Here is a 12326-nt window from a genome sequence, read left to right on the forward strand (position 1 = left end):
GACACCAGATGGAAGAGGGGTGGACAGTGGGACCTGTTGTAGTGGAGCTGGTGGAGGCACTGGATAACCTCCTCCACTCTCCAAAAAATATATCGTTGGCAGCACGCGATCCATGGCTGTGCCCAGACGTTGCAACATGGTTGCGTGCTGCTGAATGCGCTCCTCCACTGCAACTGGGAGGGTGTCTGCTCCTGCTGACGCCATTCTTCTGGATGAGTGATTCTGTAAAGGTGTCAGTGTGTAGCTGGTGAGATGAGTCAGGCGCAGGACAGCAGATACAGTGGGGAGAACAAGTATTTGATACACTGCCGATTTTGCAGGTTTTCCTACTTACAAAGCATGTAGAGGTCTGTAATTTTTATCATAGGTACACTTCAACTGTGAGAGACGGAATCTAAAACAAAAATCCAGAAAATCACATTGCATGATTTTTCAGTAATTAATTTGCATTTTATTGCATGACATAAGTATTTGATCACCTACCAACCAGTAACAATTCCAGCTCTCACAGACCTGTTAGTTTTCCTTTAAGAAGCCCTCCTGTTCTCCTCTCATTACCTGTATTAACTGCACCTGTTTGAACTCGTTACCTGTATAAAAGACTCCTGTCCACACACTCAATCGAACAGACTCCAACCTCTCCACAATGGTCAAGACCAGAGAGCTGTGTAAGGACATCAGGGTTAAATTGTAGACCTGCACAAGGCTGGGATGGGCTACAGGACAATAGGCAAGCAGCTTGGTGAGAAGGCAACAACTGTTGGCGCAATTATTAGAAAATGGTAGAAGTTCAAGATGACGGTTAATCACCCTCGGTCTGGGGCTCCATGCAAGATCTCACCTTGTGGGGCATCAATGATCATGAGGAAGGTGAGGGATCAGCCCAGAACTACATGGCAGGACCTGGTCAATCATCTGAAGAGAGCTGGGACCACAGTCTCAAGAAAACCAATAGTAACACTCACTCTTGCGCACGCAAGGTCCCCCTGCTCAAGCCAGCGCATGTCCATGCCCGTCTGAAGTTTGCCAATGACCAACTGGATGATCCAGAGGAGGAATGGGAGAAGGTCATGTGGTCTGATGAGACAAAAATAGAGCTTTTTGGTCTAAACTCCTCTCGCCGTGTTTGGAGGAAGAAAAAGGATGAGTACAACCCCAAGAACACCGTGAAGCATGGAGTTGGAAACATCATTCTTTGGGGATGCTTTTCTGCAAAGGGGACAGGACGACTGCACCGTATTGAGGGGAGGATGGATGGGGCCATGTATCGCGAGATCTTGGCCAACAACCTCCTTCCCTCAGTAAGAGCATTGAAGAAGGGTCGTGGCTGGGTCTTCCAGCATGACAACGACCCGAAACACACAGCCAGGGCAACTAAGGAGTGGCTCTGTAAGAAGCATCTCAAGGTCCTGGAGTGGCCTAGCCAGTCTCCAGACCTGAACCCAATAGAAAATCTTTGGAGGGAGCTGAAAGTCCGTATTGCCCAGCGACAGCTCCGAAACCTGAAGGATCTGGAGAAGGTCTGTATGGAGGAGTGGGCCAAAATCCCTGCTGCAGTGGTTGGTAATTGGTTGTAATTTTGGGTAGAGCAGACATATCCATATTTCCAGCTGCTTGTGTGACATAACTCCACCAGTCCTATTTATGATATCATTCACAAAAATAATACCTTTTTAAAAAATGTATTTGAAATAATAATATTTTTTTTTGTATATTTGAATTTAACCATAATATTTGTTGTATTATTTGTTATGTCTTTTCAGGTGGATTAAAATGAAATTGCAACCAACTTCCTAATGCTTGTTTAAAAAATAAAGATATTTACACCTAGGGCTACTATACATAACTTTAACCCATTTTATAAGAGATTCCCCAAAATTGAAATATTCTAGGTATTTATATATAAACTCCAGTTGTACTTTATCAAAAGCCTTTTCAAAATCAGCTATGAAAAACATGCCTGGTGTCCCCGATATTTCATAGTATTCTTGTTATGCAGGTGAATGAGGACCCAAAAGCGACTTGGCGAAAACAGAGTTTTTAATCCAGTAAAGTTACTTTACAAACAAAAGGCATAATACTACTCGTAATGACGAGAACAGACTGGAGACTTGATCAAGAACTGCAGGTTGCCTCGGGAAGGCACTTGAACGTAGCAGACTCAGACACCTGCTCACCACGCATCATCTGAGGGAAACACGACACGACAGGGCAATACATAGACACAGCACGGTGAATTATAGACAAGGATCCGACAGGACAGGAACGGAAAACAAGGGAAGAAATAGGGACTCTAATCAGGGGAAAAGATAAGGAACAGGTGTGGGAAGACTAAATGATTGATTAGGGGAATAGGAACAGCTGGGAGCAGGAACGGAACGATAGAGAGAAGAGAGAGCGAGAGAGTGAGAGAGGGAGGGGGAGAGAGAGGGATAGAAAGAGGGAAAGAACCTAATAAGACCAGCAGAGGGAAACGAATAGAAGGGGAAGCACAGGGACAAGACATGATAATCAATGACAAAACATGACAGTACCCCCCCACTCACCGAGCGCCTCCTGGCGCACTCGAGGAGGAATCCTGGCGGCAACGGAGGAAATCATCAATAAGTGAACGGTCCAGCACGTCCCGAGACGGAACCCAACTCCTCTCCTCAGGACCGTAACCCTCCCAATCCACTAAGTATTGGTGACCCCGTCCCCGAGAACGCATGTCCATGATCTTACGTACCTTGTAAATAGGTGCGCTCTCGACAAGGACGGGAGGGGGAGGGAAGACGAACGGGGGTGCGAAGAAAGGGCTTGACACAGGAGACATGGAAGACAGGATGGACGCGACGAAGATGTCGCGGAAGAAGCAGTCGCACAGCGACAGGATTGACGACCTGGGAGACACGGAACGGACCAATGAACCGCGGAGTCAACTTACGAGAAGCTGTCGTAAGAGGAAGGTTGCGAGTGGAAAGCCACACTCTCTGGCCGCAACAATACCTTGGACTCTTAATCCTGCGTTTATTGGCGGCTCTCACAGTCTGTGCCCTGTAACGGCAAAGTGCAGACCTCACCCTCCTCCAGGTGCGCTCACAACGTTGGACAAACGCTGAGCGGAGGGAACGCTGGACTCGGCAAGCTGGGATGAGAACAGAGGAGGCTGGTAACCCAGACTACTCTGAAACGGAGATAACCCGGTAGCAGACGAAGGAAGCGAGTTGTGAGCGTATTCTGCCCAGGGGAGCTGTTCTGCCCAAGACGCAGGGTTTCTGAAAGAAAGGCTGCGTAGTATGCGACCAATCGTCTGATTGGCCCTCTCTGCTTGACCGTTAGACTGGGGATGAAACCCGGAAGAGAGACTGACGGACGCACCAATCAAACGACAGAACTCCCTCCAAAACTGTGACGTGAATTGCGGGCCTCTGTCTGAAACGGCGTCTAACGGGAGGCCATGAATTCTGAACACATTCTCGATGATGATTTGTGCCGTCTCCTTAGCGGAAGGAAGTTTAGCGAGGGGAATGAAATGTGCCGCCTTAGAGAACCTATCGACAACCGTAAGAATCACAGTCTTCCCGCAGACAAAGGCAGACCGGTAATGAAGTCTAGGGCGATGTGAGACCATGGTCGAGAAGGAATGGGGAGCGGTCTGAGACGACCGGCAGGAGGAGAGTTACCCGACTTAGTCTGCGCGCAGTCCGAACAAGCAGCCACGAAACGGCGCGTGTCACGCTCCTGAGTCGGCCACCAAAAGCTCTGGCGAATAGACGCAAGAGTGCCTCGAACACCGGGATGACCAGCTAACTTGGCAGAGTGAGCCCACTGAAGAACAGCCAGACGAGTGGAAACAGGAACGAAAAGGAGGTTACTAGGACAAGCGCGCGGCGACGCAGTGTGCGTGAGTGCTTGCTTAACCTGTCTTTCAATTCCCCAGACTGTCAACCCGACAACACGCCCATAAGGAAGAATCCCCTCGGGATCAGTAGAAGCCACAGAAGAACTAAACAGACGGGATAAGGCATCAGGCTTGGTGTTTTTGCTACCCGGACGGTAAGAAATCACAAACTCGAAACGAGCGAAAAACAACGCCCAACGAGCTTGACGGGCATTAAGTCGTTTGGCAGAACGGATGTACTCAAGGTTCTTATGGTCTGTCCAAACGACAAAAGGAACGGTCGCCCCCTCCAACCACTGTCGCCATTCGCCTAGGGCTAAGCGGATGGCGAGCAGTTCACGTTTACCCACATCATAGTTGCGCTCAGATGGCGACAGGCGATGAGAAAAATAAGCGCAAGGATGAACCTTATCGTCAGACTGGAAGCGCTGGGATAGAATGGCTCCCACGCCTACCTCTGAAGCGTCAACCTCGACAATGAATTGTCTAGTGACGTCAGGAGTAACGAGGATAGGAGCGGACGTAAAACGTTCTTTTAGAAGATCAAAAGCTCCCTGGGCGGAACCGGACCACTTAAAACACGTCTTGACAGAAGTAAGAGCTGTGAGAGGGGCAGCAACTTGACCGAAATTACGAATGAAACGCCGATAGAAATTAGCGAAACCTAAAAAGCGCTGCAACTCGACACGTGACCTTGGAACGGGCCAATCACTGACAGCTTGGACCTTAGCGGAATCCATCTGAATGCCTTCAGCGGAAATAACGGAACCGAGAAAAGTAACGGAGGAGACATGAAAAGAGCACTTCTCAGCCTTTACGTAGAGACAATTCTCTAAAAGGCGCTGTAGAACACGTCGAACGTGCTGAACATGAATCTCGAGTGACGGTGAAAAAATCAGGATATCGTCAAGATAGACAAAAACAAGGATGTTCAGCATGTCTCTCAGAACATCATTAACTAATGCCTGAAAAACAGCTGGCGCATTGGCGAGACCAAACGGCAGAACCCGGTACTCAAAATGCCCTAACGGAGTGTTAAACGCCGTTTTCCACTCGTCCCCCTCTCTGATGCGCACAAGATGGTAAGCGTTACGAAGGTCCAACTTAGTAAAGCACCTGGCTCCCTGCAGAATCTCGAAGGCTGATGACATAAGGGGAAGCGGATAACGATTCTTAACCGTTATGTCATTCAGCCCTCGATAATCCACGCAGGGGCGCAGAGTACCGTCCTTCTTCTTAACAAAAAGAACCCCGCCCGGCCGGAGAGGAAGAAGGCACTATGGTACCGGCGTCAAGAGACACAGATAAATAATCCTCGAGAGCCTTACGTTCGGGAGCCGACAGAGAGTATAGTCTACCCCGAGGAGGAGTGGTCCCCGGAAGGAGATCAATACTACAATCATACGACCGGTGAGGAGGAAGGGAGTTGGCTCGGGACCGACTGAAGACCGTGTGCAGATCATGATATTCCTCCGGCACTCCTGTCAAATCGCCAGGTTCCTCCTGAGAAGTGGGGACAGAAGAAATGGGAGGGATGGCAGACATTAAACACTTCACATGACAAGAAACGTTCCAGGATAGGATAGAATTACTAGACCAATTAATAGAAGGATTATGACATACTAGCCAGGGATGACCCAAAACAACAGGTGTAAAAGGTGAACGAAAAATCAAAAAAGAAATAGTCTCACTGTGGTTACCAGATACTGTGAGAGTTAAAGGTAGTGTCTCAAATCTGATACTGCGAAGATGACTACCATCTAAGGCAAACATGGGCGTAGGCTTGTCTAACTGTCTGAAAGGAATGTCATGTTTCCGAGCCCATGCTTCGTCCATGAAACAACCCTCAGCCCCAGAGTCAATCAAGGCACTGCATGTAGCACCCGAACCGGTCCAGCGTAGATGGACCGACATAGTAGTACAGGATCTAGATGAAGAGACCTGAGTAGTAGCGCTCACCAGTAGCCCTCCGCTTACTGATGAGCTCTGGCCTTTTACTGGACATGAATTGACAAAATGTCCATCAAATCCGCAATAGAGGCACAGGCGGTTGGTGATCCTCCGTTCCCTCTCCTTGGTCGAGATGCGAATACCTCCCAGCTGCATGGGCTCAGTCTCTGAGCCAGAGGAGGGAGATGGTTGCGATGCGGAGCAGGGAAACACCGTTGACGCGAGCTCTCTTCCACGAGCTTGGTGACGAAGATCTACCCGTCGTTCTATGCGGATGGCGAGAGCAATCAAAGAGTCCACACTGGAAGGAACCTCCCGAGAGAGAATCTCATCCTTGACCACTGCGTGGAGTCCCTCCAGAAAACGAGCGAGCAGCGCCGGCTCGTTCCAGTCACTAGAGGCAGCAAGAGTGCGAAACTCTATAGAGTAATCCGTTATGGATCGATCACCTTGGCATAGGGAAGCCAGGGCCCTAGAAGCCTCCCTACCAAAAACTGAACGGTCAAAAACCCGAATCATCTCCTCTTTAAAGTTCTGGTAATTGTTAGAACAATCAGCCCTTGCCTCCCAGATAGCTGTGCCCCACTCTCGAGCCCGGCCAGTAAGGAGTGAAATGACGTAAGCAACCCGAGCTCTCTCGCTAGAGTATGTGTTGGGTTGGAGAGAGAACACAATATCACACTGGGTGAGAAAGGAGCGGCACTCCGTGGGCTGCCCGGAGTAGCAAGGTGGGTTATTAACCCTAGGTTCCGGAGGCTCGGCAGGCCAGGAAGTAACAGGTGGCACGAGACGAAGACTCTGGAACTGTCCAGAGAGGTCGGAAACCTGAGCGGCCAGGTTCTCCACGGCATGGCGAGCAGCAGACAATTCCTGCTCGTGTCTGCCGAGCATGGCTCCTTGGATCTCGACGGCAGTGTTACGAGCATCTGTAGTCGCTGGGTCCATTCCTTGGTCGGATCCTTCTGTTATGCAGGTGAATGAGGACCCAAAAGCGACTTGGAGAAAACAGAGTTTTTAATCCAGTAAAGTTACTTTACAAACAAAAGGCATAATACTACTCGGAATGACGAGAACAGACTGGAGACTTGATCAAGAACTGCAGGTTGCCTCGGGAAGGCACTTGAACGTAGCAGACTCAGACACCTGCTCACCACGCAGCATCTGAGGGAAACACGACACGACAGGGCAATACATAGACACAGCACGGTGAATTATAGACAAGGATCCGACAGGACAGGAACGGAAAACAAGGGAAGAAATAGGGACTCTAATCAGGGGAAAAGATAAGGAACAGGTGTGGGAAGACTAAATGATTGATTAGGGGAATAGGAACAGCTGGGAGCAGGAACGGAACGATAGAGAGAAGAGAGAGCGAGAGAGTGAGAGAGGGAGGGGGAGAGAGAGGGATAGAAAGAGGGAAAGAACCTAATAAGACCAGCAGAGGGAAACGAATAGAAGGGGAAGCACAGGGACAAGACATGATAATCAATGACAAAACATGACAATTCTATTGTTCCCAGTACTTGTCTTATATTATCTCCAATGTAACGTCCATGTAAAAAACCTGTCTGATTAGGATGAATAATATTTGAATACTTTTTAAATTCTATGCGCCAAGCATTTTGCATTTTGCATTTTTGCATCACAACACTGAAGTGTATGAGGTCTCCAATTTGTTTAAATGGACTGGATCTTTATATATACCACTTGGGTCCTGTTTCAGTAATAATAATATCAGACCTTGTTACGTGTCTGATAATCTACCATTTATATAGGAGTAGTTAAAACATGCTAATAATGGTCCTTTGAGTATATCAAAAAACGTTTTGTATACTTCCACTGGTATGCCATCCAGCCCTGGAGTTTTCCCATCCTTAAAGGCCCCAATTGCATCAAGCAGTTCCTCCTCTGTAATTTGGCCTTCGCATGCGTCTTTCTGTACAGATGTTAATTTTACAATATTATTAGGGGAAAAAAAGTTGTATTTTGTCGATAGCTTCGCGTGGGATCTGAAGTGCAGTAAGAAGGAACTCTCTAACTACAGATTCAGGAACTTCCCCTTCTTTCTCCTGGATACCTGTAAGTTCCAGATTCTCTCGCATGGATCTAGTTTGTATGTCCAGTAAGGCTTCTCTCAGAACAGTGTTCTCCTTATTAATTTCATTCACTTCGGTTTCAATCTTATTGACTGTCCCTTTTAGCTTGTTTGTTTCCTTCTCCAATGTCGCAGATTTTTCATCACTCATCTCGAGGCTTGCCTTCAACTCTTTTATATCCTTACTAACTAATTCAAGTATACCCAGTTTGTAATTTATTGATTTTAACAGATCGCTTTGACCTTTACCATTCCCGGTGGTGAAAATATTTAATCGTCTGTGTCTGTAGAAGAGTCACGTTTTCGTTTTGGAATCGGTTCCCCTGTCTTACTCTCCATCTGTCACGGTTTTCATATGGTGAAGGAGAGTCGGACCAAACTGCAGCGTGTATATTGCGATCCATGTTTAATTAAACAACGTAAACACGAATAAACACAAACACTACAAAATAATAAACGAAACGAAAACCGCCTATACATGTGTCAACTAATACAGCACAAGGACATCAAGACACTCAGGACAATCACCCACAATACAACCAAATAATATGGCTGCCTAAATGTGGTTCCCAATCAGAGACAACGATAAACACCTGCCTCTGATTGAGAACCACTTCAGACAGCCATAGACTCTCCTAGAACACCCCACTAAGCTACAATCCCACTAACCACTTGCTCCTACCTGGCACGCAGGCATCCCATCAGCGTCTGCTAAATGGCATATATTATTATTATTATTAGAGCTCTGGAAATGCAAATGCGCTACGCTAAATGCTAATAGTATTAGTTAAAACTCAAACGTTCATTAAAATACACATGCAGGGTATTGAGTTAAAGCTACACTCGTTGTGAATCCAGGTAACAAGTCAGATTTTTAAAATGCTTTTCGGCGAAAGCATGAGAAGCTATTATCTGATAGCATGTAACACCACAAAAGACCCGCAGGGGACGTAAACAAAATGATTAGCATATTCGGCGCTACACAAACCACACAATAAAATATAAAACATTCATTACCTTTGACCATCTTCTTTGTTGGCACTCCTAGATGTCCCATAATCACTATTGGGTCTTTTTTTCTCGATTAAATCGGTCCATATATAGCCTAGATATCGTTGTAGACTGTATGATAAACGAAAAAAAAGAGCGTTTCATAACGTAACGTCATTTTTTTTTTATTCAAAAAGTCGACGATAAACTTTCACAAAACACTTCGAAATACTTTTGTAATGCAACTTTAGGTATTAGTACATGTTAATAAGCGATAAAATTCATCAGGAGGCGATGTAACTTCTATAGTGTCGTCTGGAAAAAAAAACATGACCGAGAGAGCTCGACCAAAATATCCGGTCGGAGAACGGAGGGAAGGAGTTCCCTTGAACCGGTTAGACCAAGAATCAATTGCGAATCAAATGACAAGACTCTAGACAACGTGTGGTAGCTGTAGGCGCTGAAACCTCGGTCTCATGTAATTCGGTTCACTTTGAACAATTCCTGGAAGTAAGCGCAAGGATATATATTTCCATTTTCAGTGATCAGGTTTTCCTGCGCTATTCGATGAAACTCACGCTCTGTTAAAGTCACCGCCGTGATTTAACCAGTTTTAGAAACGTCAGAGTGTTTGCTCTCCACACATACTAATCATATGCATATACTATATTCCTGGCATGAATAGCAGGGCGCTGAAATGTTGCGCGATTTTTAACAGAATGTTCGAAAAAGTAGAGGGTTGACTTAACAGGCTAAGCTACACACCACATACAAAAACCCATGTCACACCCTGGCCTGACCAAATACATAAAGAAAAACACAAAATACTTCGACCAGGGCGTGACACCATCATGTTTGGGTGTTGCTTGTTTTCGTAATATTTGTCGATAAATGTCTCTAGTCTTAAGATTTGTTTTGTGTTATTATCCAGATTGAAGGTTATCACCTACCAGATTTTGTAGTGATAATATTTTAGTCTAACTTGTCAATATTGAATATTACGTTTTATCTTGAGGTGCTCTTTTTAACTTCGTTCAGTCCGACATTACCTGTCTGCCAGCAGAGCATCTCTTTATTACGGACAGACCTCTCCCCATCTTTACAACCATTGAACCTATATGTTTTGAACACGACAGTTTACAATCTAAGGTAACGCCAAGTAATTTAGTCTCCTAAACTTGTTCAACAGCCACACCATTCATTATCAGATTTAGCTGAGGTCTAGAACTTAGGCAAGGATTTGTATCAACTACAATGCCATTTGTTTTAGAGATGTTCAGGACCAGTTTAGTACTGGCCTCCCATTCCAAAACAGACTGCAACTCCTTGTTAAGGGTTTCAGTGACTTCATTGGCTGTGGTTGCTGATGCGTATATGGTTGAATCATCAGCATACATGGACACATGTGCCTTGTTTAATGCCAGTGGCAGGTCATTGGTAAAAATAGAAAATAGTAGAGGGCCTAGAGAGCTGCCCTGCTGTAGACCACGCTTTACATGTTTGACATTAGAGAAGCCTCCATTAAAGAAAACCCTTTGCGTTCTATTAGACAGATAGCTCTGAATCCACACGATATGGCAGAGGTTGAAAAGCCATAACACATACGATTTTTCAACAACAGGTTATGGTCAATAATATCAAAGGCTGCACTGAAATCTAGCAGTACAGCTCCCACAATCTTCTTATTATAAATTTATTTCAACCAATGATCAGTCATTCGTGTCAGTGCAGTACATGTTGAGTGCCCTTCTCTATAAGCATGCTGAAAGTCTGTTGTTCATTTGTTTACAAAGAAATAGCATTGTATTTGGTCAAACGCCATTTTTTCCAACAGTTTGCTAAGATCTGGCAGCAAGCTGATAGGTCTGCTGTTAGAACCAGTAAAGGCCGCTTTACCACTCTTGGGTAGTAGAATTACTTTGTGTTCCCACCAGGCCTGAGGACAAAGACTTTCCTCTAGGCTCAGATTAAAGATATGACAGATAGGAGTGGCTACAGAGTCAGCTACCATCCTCAGTAGATGTCCATCTAAGTTGTCAATGCCAGGAGGTTTGTCAGTATTGATCAATAACAACAACTGTTACACCTCTCCCACACTAACTTTACAAAATGTAAACTTGCAATGCTTTTCTTTAATTATTTGTTTTTTATTCATGAATACTATGGTTCACTGTTCGTTGTTGGCATGTCTTGCCTACTGTAAGTGTGCCCACTTTGCCAATGAAGTAATCATTAAAATAATTGGCAACATCAAATGGTTTTGTGATGAGTATTCCATCGGATTTGATGAGAGATGGAGTTGAATTTGTCTTTCTGCCCATAATTTCATTTAAAGAACTCCAAAGTTTGTTCCCACCATTCTTTATATCATTGATCTTAGCTTCATAATACAGTTTCTTCTCCTTTTTGTTACGTTTAGTCACATAAATCTTAATTTGCAGTAAGTCAGCCAGTCAGATGTGTAGCCAGACTTATTAGCCACTCCATTTGCCCCATCTCTTTCAACTATACCGTTTTTTAATTCCTCATCAATCCATGGAGCCTTAACAGTTCTAACAGTAAGTTTCTTAATTAAGCAATTTCATAAATTCATCAAGTGCAGGGTCTGGATGTTCCTCATTAATCACATCAGCCCAACAAACATCCACATAAGAGTCCCAGCCATATCGTTTGTTGATCTCTTATAAATAATTTTAGACCCAGCTTTTGGAACTTTGGCTTTCCGGATATAGCCACTATATTGTGATAACTGCATCCAATGGGTACGGATACAGCTTTAGAACACAGTTCTACAGTATTAGTAAAAATGTGTGTGTTTGAATACACCCTGGTAGGCTGATTAATAAACCTGGACCAGATTACAGGCACTGGTTACAGTGAGAAGCTTCCTCTTGAGCGGACAGCTTGATGAAAACCAGAAAGTAGACCTCTCTGTTTACATCGCATACACTATCAAGCATTTCACACATATTATTTAGATACTGACTGTTAGCACTTGGTGGCCTATAGCAACACCTCAAAAGAAAAGGTTTTAGATGTGCCAAGTGAACCTGCAACAACAACACTTCAATAACACTTGACATAAGATCTTCTCTAACCGGGATATGGCTCTGAATATATACAGCAACACCTCCCCCATAAGTATTCCTGTCTCCATAGATGTTATATCCTTGTATTGCTACTGCTGTATCATCAAATTAATTTTCTAAGTGAGTCTCAGAAATGGCTAATATTTTAATGTTATCGATATTAGCAAGTTATTGATTTCATTATCCTTATTTTTAAGGTTACATACAATATATTAATCTGGGCTATATTCAGCCCTTTCCTGAGTAGCTTATCAGAGATAGACATAATATGGAAAAGAGTAAACAAAACAAGAGAAAAAAGACACATTCAGCAGTCCAC

The sequence above is a fragment of the Oncorhynchus gorbuscha genome, linkage group LG09 (assembly GCF_021184085.1).
Source record: "Oncorhynchus gorbuscha isolate QuinsamMale2020 ecotype Even-year linkage group LG09, OgorEven_v1.0, whole genome shotgun sequence".
Taxonomy (NCBI): Eukaryota; Metazoa; Chordata; class Actinopteri; order Salmoniformes; family Salmonidae; genus Oncorhynchus; species Oncorhynchus gorbuscha.